This window comes from Ictidomys tridecemlineatus, chromosome 2 (genome assembly GCF_052094955.1).
Source record: "Ictidomys tridecemlineatus isolate mIctTri1 chromosome 2, mIctTri1.hap1, whole genome shotgun sequence".
NCBI classification, from domain to species: Eukaryota; Metazoa; Chordata; class Mammalia; order Rodentia; family Sciuridae; genus Ictidomys; species Ictidomys tridecemlineatus.
The window spans coordinates 214,610,165-214,630,426 of NC_135478.1; positions in this window are offsets into that span (position 1 = coordinate 214,610,165).

Sequence of the window (20,262 nt, forward strand, 5' to 3'; positions counted from 1 at the left end):
TGGAACTCCAAGGTATTTATTAAATAGGTCACATTACATAAAATCTAAAACACACTCACATGGTCATGGGAAATTGCACAGAAAAAAAAAGGTATCCATCATCTGTACTTGTATCACATACCCAGAAAGTTATATAAATGCATCAACTATTCACTTGTTGAAAATGGGTATACTTCTGAGGCCTTAGTACAAGATTTTTAAAAATTATGTATCTTTTTAAAAATCATTATAAAGTAATGGAAAACATTAGTGAATCACAGTATGCAAGTGCCTGGAAGTACAATGGATTGCAGAGGTGGCTAATTCAAATCTAGATAATAGCTTCACTCTTTGTATGAAAAGCAAACATCATAATTCACTCTAATTTCTTCAACATTGTCTTTGTCTCCTGACTGCCTCTGTGTAGGAAGCAGGAGCTTGCATTTGGGTTGGTGTAAGTTCATTAAGGGTACATTCTATGACACTACATGTCAGTGATTCTACAACAATAGTACGTAAAAGAATCACCTGGGGCCTTACTGAAACACACATTGTGGAGCCTTTCTCCCAGGCCTCCAGTAGTTTGGAGGTGGGGTCTGGGAACTTGTGTTTCTAGCGACTTCTCAGGCCATCTTATGCAGACCACATTTTGACTGACTTAATAGTCCCATGAAGAATTCCACCAAGCATCCTGGTAATTAGCAAGACCTCTACTCTTGATGGAAAAGAAAACTCTTTACATGTAAAACTTAATCCAGAGGAAAGGGAAGATTTTCTTAGACATAAAATTTGAGGCCTGCCGACTATGTTAATCAGCTTTGAGTAGCTATAACTACAAAACCTGACAAAACAATTTAGAGGAGGAAGACTCTATTTTGGTTCATGATTCAGAGGTTTAGTTCATAGTCCTTGGTGGAGTCCATTGCTCTAAGCCCAAGATGAGGCAGTACATCATGAGAGAAGGACATGGCAAAGGAGAGCAGCTTGCTTCTGGTGGCCAGGAAATCCAGCAGGCATGAACACTTCCGGGGCACACCCCCAGGGACCCACCTCCTCCAGCCACGCTGCACCTGCCTATAGTTTCCATCCAGTCTGTCCATTTGAACCAGGATAGACTGATTGACAGCTCCCACAGTTCAATCACTTCACTTCTGAATATTCCTGTGTCACACAGGAGCTTTGCGGGGACACTTCATATCCAAACCATAACACTGACAAATAAGCTCCTCATATCGTCTTTCTTGGAAAACTTTGGGTCTCATACTGTCAACACCAGCTATTCAAAATAGCTGTGGGATAAATGTACTTGAAGAGTTACTTGAATTTCATCTATAATATCCCCACTAAAAAGATACTTAAATATAGATTTTTCTATCATGACCTTCATGATACATTTTTCCATAGATGGTGTATGCCACATATTTTCTTCATATGCATATAGAAAGTGAATCATTTCATTATTTTTGTATTTGAAATTATGATAGAATAAAAATATTTGTACTTAAAAAGCAATTCATCAACCTGATCTTATACACACTCACAGACACATATATAAAACACATGCTCGGGCACATAAACACACATGTACACATTAAAATGCACACAGACACAAACATACATATAAACATACAAGCCTCACCTTGTGTCTCTTGATAATCCCCAGAAGCGTAACCCTTTTACAACTTTCAAAAACACTGGGAATTTTACTACAGAATTCTAGGTTTCAATGGAGCAATGTAATAAAAAGCAATGTTAAAAATAATAATAAAAACAAAAAAAAATTCCACTCTCTCCTCTTTGCATATGGTCAGTTTACTACAAATTTTCTTACACTTGTTAGGGTCACAGGAGTTTTAGCCACATGTCTTCCACCAACATCCTTCCAGCCTCTCAGGCCATCTCTTCACTGAATGCCAGTGATTACAGCAGGTCATGGAGAGAGAACATGCCTACATCAGAGAAATATGTCATACCACACAGAGGACCAGTGCATAGATGCACACCCTCATAGTGGCTTCAACACCAGGCAGCTATACACTATGGTGCTTTTCATATCAGATCAACCATCTTGAGAGCAGAGGGGAAGGGAAAGAGGGATGACGCCTCAACCTATTTCTTTCAAAATCCCTCTCAGACACGTTTTTGGCTCATAATCCCTTATACCCATGGATGGTAGAGGAATTTAGAAATAATATGTACCCTGAATATGCAATGGTCAAAATGTCTGGCGTCCTGAGGAAGCCAGGCATGGATCTGCGATTTTGCAGAACACCTGAGATTACTGGTCAGATTATTTTGTTTTTTGTTTCTTTGAATCTCATTATTTTGGATTTTTAATAAAGAAATAAAGAATATCATTTAAAGGTCAGCTACTAAGTGGTTGAATAAAGTTATCTTATTTTTCTCAACAGTATTTGTTAACTTACAGAAAAACTCTAATTTGAATGATTTTACGTTTAAACAGGACCAAACCTATAAGGAATAAAATAAAGAATGAAACATGAATAATAAAAATATGAAGTCTCTTAGCACCTCAAAATCCAAAACCCAAAACCAAAAATATATAGTCCAAGTGGAGAGAAGAATAACATTATCCTGAAATTTTTTTCAAAGAAATGATGAAAAAGGTTTAATAGAGCTCTTTTTCTAAATTGGTTTTATTTTTTTCTATATTCACTTAATTCTTCTCCTTCAGGGATTTTTGCAGAAGTCTTACTAATGGTACTTAAAAGTAATTTTTATAAATATTTTGAAAGGAAAATACAGACACTGTTGTTCTCTTGGATTTGTTTATAACTTTTGTTCTAGTTCCTATTGCCATTCCATAAAGCAAAAGTGATTTTTAAAACTACACCAGAAAACCTAAGAATAATGACACAATATGCTTTAATATCAAAACAAAATGTAGCAAAAATACAACTTTAATTTCAAAAGTGATTCTGTGAACATGATGGCTTCCATATTCAATTGTTTCTGAATAACATACAGTGATTTCCTCTGTGATCTTGTGGGCTCTCTCACAGCGTGCTTACAGTGTGGAGGACTCTGGTCCATGGTCACCCAATGAAGATTGGACATATTACAGTGGTATTAAACAAGGCCTTAGGGGGATGTGAGCATGCACGGTTATCAGTCAAGAACTTGTCATAAGTAATTACTGAACCAAAATCAAAAGCTGAAAGTTTGCCACACCTTTGTTGAACACAGAGTGTGTAAGAAAACTCTGCTGTATCATAAGCTTGAGAGAACAAAAGAATGACAAAATTATTGAAAATTTTGGGCATGATAAAAAGCTAATATTTACATTTAGTGTACATACAGCTGTTAGGAAGAAAATTGTAACAGATAAATAATACTTCTTGGCCATGTATAGATTAGATGTTTTATGTAACTGACAAATGAGGGTTATCAAATTATACTGGCTGTAATGATTTCTAGAAACCTGTTATGACAAAGGAATCTTGTGTTTTTATTTGCTTCCACAACACTGATTTCTTAGAAGCAAAAAGATTTATTGGAAAGAAACTTACATAATATTAAAAAAAAAACACATAGGATCCTAATGATAATGCTCCAATAAAAAAGAAAGTATCCTAATAAAAAGTACACTGAAAAAAAATCTTAGAAGGCAATATTAAGTGGATATGAATTCCAAATCACATAGAGAGATTATCTAATAAGTGGAATGTACACACTAGAATGAATTAAGAATGCATATTCTTAAGGAAGCAATGTCTTATATTTCATAAAATCCCCAAGTGTAATTTTTGATAAGGTCTTTAAAGATAATCCAAATTTACACTTAAATTTGATTAGATATATACAGTGTTCCTATAAATCACATATATTTATACAAGTTTGTATAAATACATTCATATGACACATTTTATGTATACAAAGACAGGAACATTTTTAAAAGGATGGTACTAGAATTTAATGGAAAATAATTTACAAAAACAAGGAATGAGGTACGGACCAGTGGAAAGTACTCAACATACCAAAGGAGTGTGGGCTGCAGTGTTGAGGGAGCATGTATGTGTGCAAAGACATTCCAGATCCGGGGCGGAGGTCCTGGTGGTGCCAGTCCTAGAGAGAGCTGGAAAGTAACAATCACATGCCATGTCCATAGATGTATCTTTACCCAACTAAATTCCTTAAAGAAGCATTACAGCACTAAGGAAATACAACAAATACACAAAAATAAAAGATTTTGGTTTTTTTAAACAATGGTTCATCATGTTTAGAACATATTGGTGAATATCTTGGAAATCAGCCTCAGGGTGGTACTGGGCACTCTAGGAAAGAACGCCAACAAGGTGCAGGTAAATACAAGTTTCAGGCAAATAAGTGGATACTCCAGTTCTACCCTCTGGATCCTTCCATATCACTTTCTGTGTCTTTCAGATGGAGAATGTGCAGGCTATGCTTTCTGCCCTCTGGTCTGCATTTCTAAAATCCCTAAAGTGCTGGGTAGAAGGAAGCCAAGCTTGCTGTTTCTAGAGCAATACTTGATGGGCTGGGTGTGGAGGGAAACTTTCCAGTTTTTGAAAACTTTCCTTCAGTGAACGGACGGACTTTGGAACACAAATATGGAATTCTTTTTCTCCTTCCATGAAATACTTTTAAAAAAGTAATTTAGGCTGAGCATGGTGGTGCACACCTGTAATCCCAGTGATTCTGGAGGCTGAGGCAGGCAATCGCAAGTTCAAACCAGCCTCAGCAACTTAGGCCCTAAGGAACTTAATGAGACTTTGTCTCCAAAAATAAATAAATAAATAAATAAAATAAAAGGGCTGGGGTTGTGGTTCAGTGGTTGAGTGCCCCTGGTTAAATCCCCAGTACCAAGAAAAAAAAAGTAATTTAAGATTCCACCTATTAAACAATTGGGTTAAAACAAATGAGAATTTTGGGAGCTGGAGTTGTGGCTCAGTGACAGAGCAGCTTGCTTAGTCAATCCATTTCTTCTTTAGAGACATGGGCTAATTTGATGGGATACCCAGACAAAACAGGAGGCAGTTATTCATTGTTCCAGTTGTGCACAATATCAGTTATTCATCAAATTATTTATAGAGTAAAAATGATATACCTGGATCTGTGCTAGATGCTTAAGAGACTTCACAGGAAAGAGGCAAAGAGGGTTCCCCATTGAGAGCAGGAGATGAACATGGCCAGTTTAAGTGCCCCTTCCCCTGCAGGAGTGGTAAGTGCCAGAACCCTAAGTCAGCCTCTGAAGTGAAATGGGGCGTGATCAACTTCCTGATTGGACAGAGGGCACATGGACACCAGATGCCCTGGTGCACTGGACTCAACCACTTCTTCAAAATCTCGAGCCAGTTAGGCACCTGACTCCCCTCTAGCATTATCATATGGACCCCTAGACAATAGATAGCCTCCTAGAGACTCCTCCCCTCTGAAGGAGCTCTGCTTTTTATTACTCTAATAAACTCTTACTTTGCTCTCACCCTTCATGTCTGTGGATTTCAGTCTTTGAATTCACAAAACAAAGAACCAATAATCCTCATGTCTCACTATCACATAATCCATGTGACTTAGGCAGAGTGATGGAAGTTTGGAAGGTGGTTATGGACAAGGCTGTACAAAAGATGCTCAATATAACCCCAAGCTGTTAATGGCTTTTGAAGATGGATGGCATATGTTCAGAACTGAGATTTTAAAGTACTGTTCTCATAACAAAGTAGAGAAGGGGGTAGAAGGAGACACAGAGTGATGGGATTCGTGCACTAGTCAAGATTTCTGACTATTTACTGACATAATTAATGTATTTTCTTAGGACTGATGCTCAAAGAGACATCTATAACATAATCACCAACCATGATGGCTTCAGCTCTCTTTGGCTTCTATGAAAAATGTATTATTGAAAAGAAATAAAGACTTAATTTTTAAGTTAAGTATCATTCTGAATGTTATCCTCTATGAACAATCTTTAAGGAAATACAAAAAGAATTTTTAAACAAAGTGTAAGGGTGATTTTTTATAGAACTATTATGAAATATTCACTCACTGTTAGAACTTGAAATCACATGAGATTAACATATTTTCCAACAACAGATGATAAAGAATACACTAGGCTGTACATAAATAATGAATAACAATGAATAAAAAGAAATCGTAGGCCATTCCTAAAATATTTACTGGTGATCTATTACCAGCCGTTTTCACTGGAATGTTGAATAGATCAATGAAAACCATTAGATGAAATCATCAAGAAATCTGGGTTTTGAGAATTTGAGGGTATTATCTTATACAGGTAATAAGCTAGTTTCTACATACAGGCATGTTTATTTTCTTTATCTAAAACGGGGATGATAATTTTATTGCTTTGGGATTTGGAAGTATTTTCCTAACTTTGGAAAAATGTTTTTCATAATTAGATGCCAAACAATTTGTGATAAAAATTTAACTGTTCTAGTATTTCTGGGGTTTCCTAACCTCTTGTTTCTACTATTTCTGGCACCATTGCCAGAGCTTTCAAAAAAAAAATGAAATTTTAATTTTAATATATTCCTTGCTAAATTTGTTTAATTTTTTTACCTTATTTCATTGTGTTTAAAATGCACTAGATTAGAGGCTTTAAAACATATTATAATGTCCACTTCAAAGAAGATACTTCTTTACCTCAAAAAAAATATATTCTTTACAGAAAATGCCAATTGAATGAACTCTGCAAATTGAATGGCTTTGTTTTCTTTCCCCTGTTTTGTATGTCACATATCTGAAAAAGATACTTTATGAAACTTAAGGTTTTGATACCATAAACTGAAATCATAAAAGAAACATTTTAATATATCTTTGAAATAAATGTTTAAAATATCTAAATTTCAAAAATTCCCTTCAACAAAGATTGAAGCAAAAATATACTTTTTAATTGCAATAAATATGAAGGTATATATACATATATATATGTATATATATACTTAAATACATATATGTAATCTGAAAAATAGTGATATCCTTAGTATAAAAAGAGATTTTCCAAAAAGAAGAGATTGACAAAAGATTGGCCAAAGAAATGAAAAACTGGCCCCTACAAAAACAGAAATACAAATTGAACACTATTCAATATGTAATAGTTCACATTATCATTATTAATAAAAAAGGAAATTAAAGCAATAATAAGATTTCTTCTCTATATGATAATGATTCAGTGCTTTTAAAAATATGACATTTATCTCAATAGAAGTCTGAGTTTTCCTTCCAGACTGCTTGTAAGCTTGTTAGTAGATTTTTGCTTTTAAGAGAAATTTGACAATGTATAGTAAAACTCTGCAAATGAGTATTAGTCTATCCCAGAGAAAACCAGGGAAACAACTGACTGGTTGTTTGGAAACTCCAATAAAATTGATAAACCTTAAAAATATGGGCAAATAAAAAGAGAAGATATAAATTACCAATGTGAGGAACTAAAAGGAGGTATACATCTATGCAGTCTGCAGGTATCTCCAAGAATGACTAGAAAATGCAATGAAATCTCTACATCTGCCAAATTGACAACTTAGGTAAGATGGACTACCTTCTTGGAAAGCACAAAAAACCACACTTCACTCAATATGAGTTACTGTCAATAGCTGTACAACTATTAAGGAAACTGAATTAGTAATTTTAACACATCTATCCCCCCAAAAGGTAAAAAAATCTCTAGGCCAGATCATTTCACTGGAAAAATCCTACCAATCATTTTAAAATAATGGTTGCCAATTCTATATAATCTCCTCCAGAAAATAAATAAATAGATAGATAAATAAATAAGAGGTGGGTGCCAGGTATGGTGTTGCATACCTGTAATTCCAGTGGCTGGAGAGGCTGAGGCAGGGGGACTACAAGTTCAAAGCCAGACTCAGCAATTTAGCAAGGCTTTAAGCTACTCAATGAAAATTTCTCTCAAAATAAAAAAATAAAAAGGCTATGGATGTGGCTCAGTGGTTAAGTGCCTTAGTAGTAATAATAATAATAATAATAATAATAATAATAATAATATCTTGAAGAGGATACTCTTCAAGAATACAGGAGCACAGATCCTTAGCAATGTATTCAGCAATAAATTAAGACAATTACATACTATGATAATTTGGCCTTTATTTCAGGGATACAAAACTGGTTTGATATTTGAAAAATGTACCATGTAATCCACCATGGCAAAAAAAAAAACAAAGAAAAAAATCATGTGATGATGTGACACTAGAAAAAGAATTTGACACAAGGGAAAAAGGGAAAAATTTGTTCAGGGAAAAAGCATTGAGAAAAAACAAAAATAGTGTGAACTTTCTCAACATGATAAAGAAGATCTACAAAACCATATAGCTAATGTTATTTTTCATGCTGAAAGACCTCATGTTTTGTCTATGTTGTCAAGACCAACCCAAGTGTGCCCTCCACACTGAGTCACTTATTGCTTGAGGTACCATTTAGTGCATAAGGCAAGAAAGGAAAGAAAAGTACACACATTCCAAAGGAAGAGATGAAAATATTCCCTTCCAGGGATGCACATCACATAGCAAATCCCAAGAAATTTACAAACAAACAAACAAAAAATCCTAAAAATTCCTCCACTAAGTGAGTTCAGTAAGTAACAGGATAAAATATAAATACACAGAGATCAGTTGTATTTCTGTAGAATACCAATAAACTTAAGGACCACAACATAGAAATACAATACCTATGACAGTTGCTCAAAAATTATAGTGAGGTGTAAATCTAGTAAACATGCATAGGGTTTATGCTGGAAAGTAAACAATGATGAAGAAACATTTTCCTTAAAAAATATTTAAATATAGAGAAATAAAATTTTCATGGCCTGGAGGATTAAACATTGCAAAGATGTCAGTTTTGCTTATGTTATATAAAGTATTAACATAATTCTTATGAAAATCCCAGCAAGACATCTTAAGGTGCATATAAGTTTATTCTAAAATGATATGAAAACAAAAGAAACTAGAATAGCTAATTTTGAAAAAGGAGAATAAATTGTGAGGAATCAATTCTACCTGATTTCAGGACTTGCACAGCTACAGTAACCAAAACCCTGTGGTATTGGCATTAGTCACTTTGCTTCCATGTTTGTATTTTTGCTTTGAACAAAGACTTTTGTGTCTGGTATTAAAAACTTTTCTTTAAAACTGCAATTGCTTCTGCACAGAGTTTCTGCTCTGTTGGATTATCATTTCTATGTTACAGTAACTACACCTAGCATTCTTTGGGGGCTTCAAGGACAAACCTATTCTGTTTTTTAATTTTTTTTTCTTTCTCCACTCTAACCCCATGGTCTTTGCTTTCTCTACTAAATAGCAGCTTATTTTAAACTCTTTGGAAAAATGGGTGAAAAGATCACATCTTATATTTGTTCTAAGTCACTGTACACAGGTGAGACATTCTGGGATTTCACCACTCAGAGCTCTTAAAAATGTTATTTCTTTCCATTTGAGGTTCTAACATCAGACAGCTTTTTCAGCCTGCCATGTCCTGAATTGCCACTTGGCTTCCCTTGCATTCTTGCTTACACGCTAGCTATTGAGAAATTTTCTGTTTCTCAAAAGTAAATAATAATCTACAACTAGGATATTGTTCTTTTCTATAAACTGCTCCTTATTTAACCAGAGAGCTTTAACAACTGTCTGTGTCAAGGAAATCCATCAAGGTTTTAATGGGACAGAACTGCCTTTTATGCAGCACTTAAAAAAAAAAAACAAAAAAAAAACATTTTGTTTTCTAGAAATGCATCACAATAATTGTCAACATGTTTTAATTCTCTGCAGATTTCCCCGGGAGCTGTGAGTTGTTCGCCTCCCAGCTTACTGCAAGTATCCCTCTCTCTTTCCTGCCCTTGCTGTCAGGGTTTTCACTAACCAAAGTCACATTGTGTAGGTGATGGTTTTGGTTTGCTCTACAAGATGTAAATATCTCTACCAGTGGCATGAATTGCTGTAGATCTCAGTTACATGGAAGAGCAAAGGCAAGGCGGGGGACTTCTCTTAGTTCATTTCTAGAGTGACTCAAGTAGTGATTCCTTAGCTCTGTGATATTACTAATCCAGAATTTTAAGTCTTAGGTCATGTGGCTAGGTGGACGAGGGTTCACTCTAAGAGGGCTTGGGAGTTTAGCTTTCTGTGTTTCTAGTACTAAGGACCCAGATGGGTGAAGAACTGGCAATTCTCTGACACACAGACTCTGTGTAACATCAAGGTGCATTGGAAAGTATTAAAGTAAAAATGCACTTACTTTAAATGACCCTTGTATAAGTGTATGAAGAGGCATGCACAAGAAATTTCATTAATGCATTGTTTATAATTGTGGGTATTGTTTAATATCTAAACATTTATCAGTGGAAAAGGCATAATTTACTACAAATATGAAATTCGAGGAAATTCTTTTAAAGAAATAAACTAAATAACTATATATGAAAAAAACATTGCCAAATACTATGTACAGGATAACAAAACATTTATAGATATGCTACTCAGGCCCACAAGTCGTATTTTATAATTTTATTTGCCATGTTTAAATGTATGGGAGACATACTGTGAAGTTGTATAAACAACAAAAAAACAGTCTTCCAATGACGGAACAGTCGGATTGGGAATGATTATCACGGGAGACTTTGGTGTTTTGGGCAATTTCTTTTTTTCAGAGACACCTTTATTTAGAAAAGCAAATCAACATTCAAGGGAAAATATAGATTCTCTTAAGGGAGAGATATCTTTGGAGTAAAATAAGAAATATACATTAAAGGGAGAAGGCTGGCCATCTCCAGAGGGAGACACAGTCACCGATGTTTGATTTCTTAAGCAAAATATATATATTTTGCTTAAGAAATCAAACATCGATATATATATCTTGAGGGGCTTTAAAGAAATGAGACAACTAACAACAATAACAGCTGGACTAGAAATACATTGACAAGTTAATAATGGACCCTGGGTGGTCAAATTGTGGCTGTGTTTTTATTTTCTTTGCTCTACTTAGTATTTCTCTGTGTTTTTCAGGAATATATTTGCATATTTAAAGTTTTCAATTGCACAAAACATTTTAAGGAAAATAAATTACAGTGCTGCATGAAAGGTAGTTCTATCCCATTAAAACCTTGATGAATTTCCTTGACACAGACAGTTGTTAAAGCCCTCTGGTTAAATAAGGAGCAGTTTACAGAAAAGAACAATATCCTAGTTGTAGATTATTATTTTCTTTTGAGAAACAGAAAACTTCTTAGGCTGTCTTAAGGGATGGAGAATTTATCCTAAGGACTCAGATGTCACCGATACTTTAAAAAGCAGAAGTAAGTCTTTTGGGAGACAGAGCAAACACCTTGAAGTTTATGAGGAATTGAAGAAGCCAAGATCTTTTTGGTTCTCCTCTTCTCTCATAAAATTGAGAGAAACAGGAATGAAAGTAAATATAAACAGGGTAAAGTAAGATCATTTTATTTGTAATTATTAGTTTGCTAATCATTTTACATTAGTCATTTACTCATTCATGTGTAAAATATGAAAGGAAGATTTAAAACTGAAAGGATCACAGGTTTTAAACAGGGATCCGTTACTAGCCATTGCAATCTGTCTTCACAGATGAAAAATCCCCTAACTTATTTCAAGAACATGCGATCCTAGAGTAATAATATGCTATCATTTTTGCTGAGTTTTTTTTTAAATGAAATTATTTTTGTGGATTCATTGCCTCTTTGGGAGGGAGCAAAGTGTTTCAGGAAATAACCTCAGGTTTGTATCTATTTCCTATTGTTAAGGTTTGGACCTAAAAATGCCATCCAAAGAACTCTTGTGTTAGGCAATGCTGCAGCATTCAGAAGTGAAAAGATTGGATTATGAGAGTTACAACCTCATCAGTGGATTAATCCATACTAATGGATTAACAATTTGAGTGGTTTCATGGGTGGTACCTGTAGGTATGTGCAACATGGATGGAGGGAATGGGTCACTGGGTGTGTATCCTGAAACTACATATATTGTTCCTGGCGATGAGGAGCTGAGCATCTTTCTTCCACCCCCCTTTTAGGCCATGACATTCTGCCTAGTCTCAGGCCCAGGAAAATAGATCCAGCCAACCATTGACAGGACCTCTGAAACTGTGAGCCAAAATAAATCTTTTATCCTCTACATTGTTCTTGTCAGGCATTTTGTTCACAGTGACAAAAAGCTAAGAAACATAGGCTGTGTAGTTTCCCTGAAAATCACAAGCTCCATAAAGTACAAAGATTCCACCTGAGAATTAAAACTCTAAATCAGGGGATAGAACCTGATTGCCTTCTTCATGGCTTTTGGGGCTGAAGGAGTGGGTGGGTCAAATGTACTAGAACAAGGACATGTAGAAGACACCATCTGGATACAATGCTTAACCACTGAGGGAGAGTTGATTGGCATGTTCAAGTTCATCTCTCCCTGTCTTTTAGTACTTCATGACTCCCGGGGCTATTGTCCCATGAATTTATTTTATGACATCCTGACCCACCATTTTCAGGGATATTGTAGAATTTAGGACACATCATTCACATCAAAATCCTCTGTAGCTCTTTAGTAATAGAGAATACAGAATATAATTTTATTCAAATAACCTCAAATGCTCAGTTTTCAACAATAATTTAGAAACTTAATCCCCTGGTAAGAGAATTATGTAATTAAAAATGAAGACTTCAGTTGTGTTTGGATTTAATAATAAATGTCCTCAATAACCTTATTGAGAGAGGTTCGATCCTCAAAGGCACTATAATTTTAATATGAAGGAGTTTACTTCAAACAGAAAAGTGGAAAGTACTGTTACATTTCTCCCCAAATATTTTGCAATGATATGTGGAAATAATCTAAAAATACCCAATTCCCTCTGTCCTCCCCACTCTAAAACCATAGCATTTATATCATCTGTAAAGGAAGGCTACTTTTCCTGTAGTTTTCAGGAAATAAATTCTGCTCACAATTTCAAACGATTGCCTCAGATATAAGGAATAAACCTACATTAAAAAATTATTTAGACCCTTATGATAAACTTCCTATAATTATTAGTAAGTTAAAACTAACTAATTAACATATCAATATTAATTATTCCATTTGAAAATGATTTTACTCTTTAAAGAGAAGAAGGAAGAAGAAGAAGAAGACAATGATACTGTAATTCAAATTAGGCTAAGTGTCTGTTCCCTTACCTCTCCATTAGGGGCCAAAGGTAGTATTGTTCCTACCTTTAAATTCTAGAAAAAAATTAACTAATGAAATGATGGCTTTATCTCAGAGTTCTGCATATTTCTTTTTGCTGCAGTCTGGCTGGGCACAAATAACCGGGAGGTCACGATCCACTTGTAGATTCAAGCAGAAACGAACTTTATTCCAGAACCCACACAAACTCAACTGGAACTCAATGGGAACTCCGTGGGAACTCAAAAGTAGCAGGCACCCAAGGTAACAGGAGCCGCCTTATTGCCGGACAGCAGAGGTTTATATACACAACTGAATACGCAGCTTGTTTCAATTTAGCATCATCCAGTTACAGCAATCAGTCATTATCTTAATAATTTTACACAGCTTAACTTAATTATCCTCATCTTAATGGCTCACTGGCACTACTTCTCAACCACTCCTTCTGGCAAAATGCCAGGCACCATCTTGACTTGGTTGTGGCTCTCAACATCTTTTCAAAGACCATGTGTACAGAATTTAATTTAAACACAGATTTAAATGATATTTAAAATAAAATCTCAGGGGAAAACTACAATTACAAACAAAGCACAATAAAAATGTATTATGAGACTCATAATATAAAACTACAAGTAATTTGATTTTTAAATTCTCACTAAATCAATCTCAATCATTTTCATGATTGCAGAATTTCAGGGAATACCCTGGAAGTATATTTACAGATAATACTCCAGAAAAAAAATAATATATTTTAAAGGATGGATATAAATACTGATGTGGAGATGAGATTCAAAACATAAAAATTTGTTTAAGGTCAGAAGCCCAGACTGCTGATGGAGATGGTCCAGAGCCTGTTTTCATATTGATTAATTCAATATACAGCACACGTTCAATCTTTTCACATTTGTTTAGCATATAGCAATATATAAACATGTGCCAGATGGTAGAAAGAAAACTAGAGCATACCCCATGCCCTCATCGAACCCTCATGCTCTGGCAGAAGTTCTGTAAATGTTTGGTGACACAGATTATCCAGGAAGAAATTAATAACTAAATGAGGAAGTCAATAACTAGGAACCTTTTATATAGAAAGTGATAACTGAGACAGTCATTTTAAAGAAAAACAAAGTTATTATTCTGAAATTATCAATAACTATTAGGTGAGTTGAATGTCTTGTTTTTATTTGGTTTTGATTATAAACTAACCATTGATAACAATTTGTCTATTTAGTACATTTCCAACTCCATGAACTTGCAGTGGGCCTGACACATAGCAGTTCCTCAATAAAGATATGTTGGGTGATATCTTTGTTCAGGCTGCTTAAATAAACTACAGTAGACTGAGTGGCTAATATAGAGCAGCTATCTGTTTCTTAAAGTTCTGAAAGCTGGGGACCCTAGACCAAAGCACTGGGACCCTAGACCACAAGCCACTTGTGGCTGGGAGGTTCTGCTTCCTGATTCATACTGGGGTCTGTGGTAGAAATCAGGGTGTGTTTTGAGCTGTGAGGATTCCCAGTCCCTGTGGCCAAGTAATAAATTCTGAACTGTAAAATACAAAGAGGGGACGAGGGTGGGGGTAGTTGCCCTTCTATTAAGAATCTATTCAGGCTGATTAAGAAGCACTGCAGAGGAGAACTCTGACTCTACCCCCAACCTCCGTAAAAATCTTTTTTCTCTTCCCTCTCTCTCTTTCACTCTGTCTCCCTCATTTTCAATTGCTGTAGCTTGCCTTCCCTCCCTCTCCTACTCTTCCCCCTCCCGCACTCTGGTCCTTGACATTCAGAAGTGCCATGAAGTCGGCTGAAAATGGCAGAAACTCAAGTGTGAATTCTTTCTGACATTAGCACTCTTCCATGGGTCTCAATTAGTATGCATAATAGCTAATATGCTATGAAAGTCACTTACCAATAACAATGCAATCTATGAATACTAATGGGAAGGGATGCCAGCCATAAAGGAAAGCCAGCCACTCTGATTACACAAGGCTAATAAGAGAGCCTTGAACAAAATCAGTGACAGATCTTTATTTTCCTTCTCCTTCACCCTGCTGTGCCTCACCTCTTCCCTTTCTTTATCTTCCATTCAAGATAGAAAAAGCATGCACTTATGAGACAGTTCCATGTTCAATCCTGATATCTTTGCTTTTTTCCTTATCTATCCCACAATCATGATATATGGATGATTAGTCTACTAGTGGAATCCTATTTAACTTGTTTCCCCATGAAATTATCCAATGGCCCTTTTAGAGATTTAAGATAATATTTATGTTCATTCTCTCTCTCTCTCTCTCTCTCTCTCTCTCTCTCTCTCTCTCTCTCTCTCTTAATTTCTTTTTTGAATCTCAATGCCTACATGTCTCAATAGGTTAGATACAATGGGTCTCAAAACTAGCTGCATCATTTAGGAAGATCTGACATAACAAAGATATTTTGGTTTCACCTAACAACAATGGATTCTGGACTTCTGAAGATGTGGCCCCAGCCTGTTTTTTTTTTTTTTAAAAAACAAAACAAAACAAAACAAAACAAAAAAACACCAGGGGGGCTTAACACACAGCAAGAATTAATGATCATTTGCTACAGTCACAGGTTCAGCCCATGTAGACCTAATTGTATTTATGATTCTTTCTAATGCTATAAACATCAGTCTTATCCTTAAAACACATTTTTAGGACATGACATGGGTAGGATTATAAGTTACTGGATGGAGTGAATATTTTTTCATCTTATAGGAGATGCTGTTATTTTAATATTGGAACCACAGTATAATATTTTATATAAGAACACTACCTTAAAGTTTTTTAGCTTCTGATTTTGAATAATTTTAGATGAACAGACAGTTTTAGAGTTTCTATAAAGTATTATGGTTAAATAAGATGCTAAAAAACACTTGTTCCAAATGTTAGCATCTTATTTAACCATAATACTTTGCCAAAATAAAAAAAAATGTTAATGTTGTTACAATCCTAGTAATTAAAACAACAGACTTAATTTAGACTTTTTTCAGATATTACATTACTGTCCCTCTTCTGTTCCAGGAAGAAATTCAGGATACAATATTCTGTCCCAGTGTTTCCTTAGTCTCCTGAAGCTTGCATGGTTTTGTCTTCTTGACATCGGCACTTGTGAAGATTACTCGCAACGTTTGCTTTGTAGACTACACCTCATTGGGGTTTGCATGAAGTTTCCTTGTGATTAGACTAATGTCAGTGCATTGAAGCTGCTGTAGCCAAATATCATGAGCTGAAATAACAGAGATGTATTTCTCACAGTTCCACAGGCTGAAAAATGCACAATCAAGATACTCTAAGACTAAGTGTCTGGGGTCTGGTGAGGAGGGCCCATCTCCTGGTTCCTGAAGGGAACCTTCTCACTGCATCCTCATGGTGGGAGGGACGATGGCCTAGGCAGCTCTCTGCAGCCTCTTTATAAGGGAATTCATTCCATTCATGAGGTGTTCATCCCCAAAACCTCATCTTCACCCCAAGCCCAGTTCAGAACCATCACCTCAGGTGGTTAAATTTCAACATAAGAATTGGAGATGGATACAACCAACCAGACCATAGCACTAGGGTTATAGGATTTGAAGAAAAGTATCACAAATATAAGAAATCCTCTTGATGCATCAATTATTTTTTATACCTTTTATTTTATTTATTTATTTTTATGTGGTGCTGAGGATCGAACCCAACACCTTGCACGTGCTAGGTGAGTGCTCTACCTCTGAGCCACAACCCCAGCCCCTTGATGCATCAACTATTAAGAGGACATATGATATGGACATGACTGACCACTGACATATGATATGGACATGACATGACCTTTGATCACATGGCAAAGGTCATGTCTGTCAAATTTGCACACCAGGAACTTCCCGTGTTTCTTACTTTCTGTATTCTGTGGAAATGAATCACAAACTCTGGTCCATAGTAGAAGGGAGAGAAATTAAATGTTATTTGGAATTCTTCTTTAAGAATAATATGTCCTTTCTTTGTTTTTTACCTATTTATTGAGTTAGCTTCTATATGTCTATGTTTTAGATGTTCACTAACATAAATACCTAAAAATTATTTATTTAAATCAATAATAATTATATCAATGTTACTTATTTTTATATGCTCTGGGATATTTATTCTTTGCAATATTATTCAGTACTATCATTCTTATTTAGCTTTGGCTAAATATCGCGTGCTCTTTGTAGTTGGTTCCTGTGTCAGTTTGACTTCCCCTTTATTTGTTTTGTTTTGTTTTGTTTGAGGATACTCTTTCTTTCTAACACTACAAGATGTTCCAGGTCTATCTTATATTCTCAATATCATATCCCTAGACTCTTCTGTTTCTCCAATGAGTCCTGGTCTTTTCTTGGAAAATGGCATGGAGAAATTTAAATCTAGGTATTGAGTGTGTTCAATACTACTGAGGTGTCAATCTGGTAAGCTCTTAAAAATTGTTTTCCTTTTTACTCAGCATTCATATCTACATTATCCTTCTTAGTGAACTATAGAATCCTTCAGAACCTACACATTAAATTAGAAATAAGAATCATGCTAAATGGGGAATGCAAAATCTCTATCTGAATCTGGTCTTGGGGTATTGTTAAGATCCTGGCTATCTTTTCCATAAATTTTTATTACTGGTTTAATAAAGTTATTTGACCTCCATGGTTTCCTTGCATCCCAGATTTTTGCCAGGCACAGGATAGATTTATATGTTTGCTTGGGCATGAAATTCAACTATCTATCCCCAGAAAAACATTTTATATGTAAAGATCTTCTTTAACTCCTTGTCTTCTTATAGTTGAATATCTAAAGAGCTAAAGGTTGAATTACCCCACCTCTAGAACCCACTCTCAAGAGCATCACATTTTAGAGATTAGATTTTATAATAAAATCATGTATGTATCATTTCTTATTTCAAAAAACCTTTACTCACTCAGCATGAAGTGGCTGTTTCTGGTTGGGGCTGTCCTGAGACTGCATGGATTTGAGTGTGGGTCCCTTTAGTTACTATAGCATTTGGAGCTGCCACTCCAACAGTACTCAATGCAAAAATTCAGTCCTGACCATTAAATCGCAACATAGTGCCAGAAGGTACTTCCTAGAAAAGGAAAACGAAGGCTTTGCTGGGGATTTAGGTCCAGGACAGGTGTGCTATCAGAGCACCTCAATAAGTGTCTGCAGCAATTCAAAGGTAAGAACACCCAAGGGAGAAGTGGTGAGCCCTGCTACAGAGCCATTGTACCCACTTCCCTTTTCCCCATGACACTGTGTGGAAGGAAGACAGGTTGTGTAGGAATGTGAGCTAAAAGGCTCTGAAGAAAGAAAATTGCTCAAAAATATATCATATTTCTTAGAGTAAAAAAATAGTAACTATGATTAACAGCTTACAAGTTCTTCTGTGATCTTTATTTCAATTGTTCAGCAGAAAACAAAATTATTACAAGATGCCATGAAATGATCTATTAAAATCATTTACATGGATTTTTATAACTGTGAGATGAAGATGCATAAATCTGTTTTAAAAATTCCTCAAGCAACAAAAGTATTTCTTAAAGAGGGAAATGAATGTTGAAAGAAAATAATAAAAACTATCTCAAAAGAGTAAAGTTCATAATTCATCTTCGGACACACACAAGAAACTGTAAAAGTGAGAAAATGTATTTTGTGGTTTGTTTTCTTTTTCTTTCCCAGAAGTTGATTCTTTTTTTCCAGTCTCTTATTCAACTTGGTGTGACAGGTGCTCTCAAAACACTTGTTCGCTAATGGACAGACATAGCGCTTTCTAATTGTTTAATGATATGGCTACAAAGCTTTCTTTATGATTTTAAAATCTTTACTGGACATGAGAACCAGGAACAGTTTACACACATCTGCACACACACACACACCCTTTGGAAAGTGGGTCTATCTTCTCATGTTAAGGAGCCAACTGGCAAAGCAAGAATCTTTTAGTCTAAATGTATTCTAAATAAATACAGAAAAAGAATCAATAAGAGGAGGAAACAGAGAAAGAGAATACAAACGAGAGGGAGGGTGAGGAAGGTGCTCATCTAATCTTTTTATGATATTAGTAGGAAGATCAGTTCATTTCTAGTCCTTCTTTTCTGTTTATCACCTTCCCTTTGCCATGAAGAAATGGGTTTCGCTTGAAGAAAAACCTGATAAGTAAAAATACAAAATAATCAAGATAAAACAGGAGCTTGTTACTTCTCTCAAAGAGTTCCCAGGAGCCTCCAGGAAAGTTCAACTCCAAGAGTTGAACTGTCCTAGTACTCTTGGCATAAAACTTGATGTTCCCAATTAATTAATAGTAATCTTTTGGGGAATGTTTCCATTGGCAAAATGCTAAGAAATTTCCTTGGGCCTTTTGATATTCTTATCCTATGTTTCCACTGTGTGATCCACTTTCTATTAATGGATCACTTATGGTAGTGGATTAATTTCAATGACTACATCAGTTGATCAGCATTGCTATTATTTTTCTATTCTGTGTTAAGAAAGATATACAAGAAATGGAAAGCCAAGGTTTCTAATGAAGATTTCCCCAGACTCATGGGTATACCAAGCCCTTCAAACACATCAGTATGGAAGAAAAAATGGAACTCAAAAGTTTATAACAGAAAAAAAAAGTGAGGGGAAAATAAGAAAGACTGAATTGCTTTCTAGCAGAAATTCTCAAACGAGTTTGTGAAGGTGAAGATTAGAATTCAGTAATGCTTAGGAAGTCGTTATCCTTTTTATTTCTTGGTGAGTCACAAATGAAATCCATAAAGATATCGTAACGTCACACAGCCTAGGGGAATGTACTGTAAGGAAAAGAACAGTGGAATCTATAAGTAGGCCAGTTAGGAAAGTATACTGGAAGAACTTCTTAGATTCATATTAAGGCAGATTTCCAAAAAGGGAAATATTTGAACCAAAGGGGTCTTCAGAAAAGAGATCAATTTACAGTAAATCAGTCAGTTCCCCGGGACTCTAAGAGCCATCTCCCAATAAGTATAGAAATCTATTTGCAAAAAATTCTCCTCATAATGATACTGTTGAATCCTTGCTGAGGGTGAACCAAGGAACATGGTGGACACTTGACTCTAATCAGCCAAACAAAACCTTGGTCAGTTTTAAACATTTTAA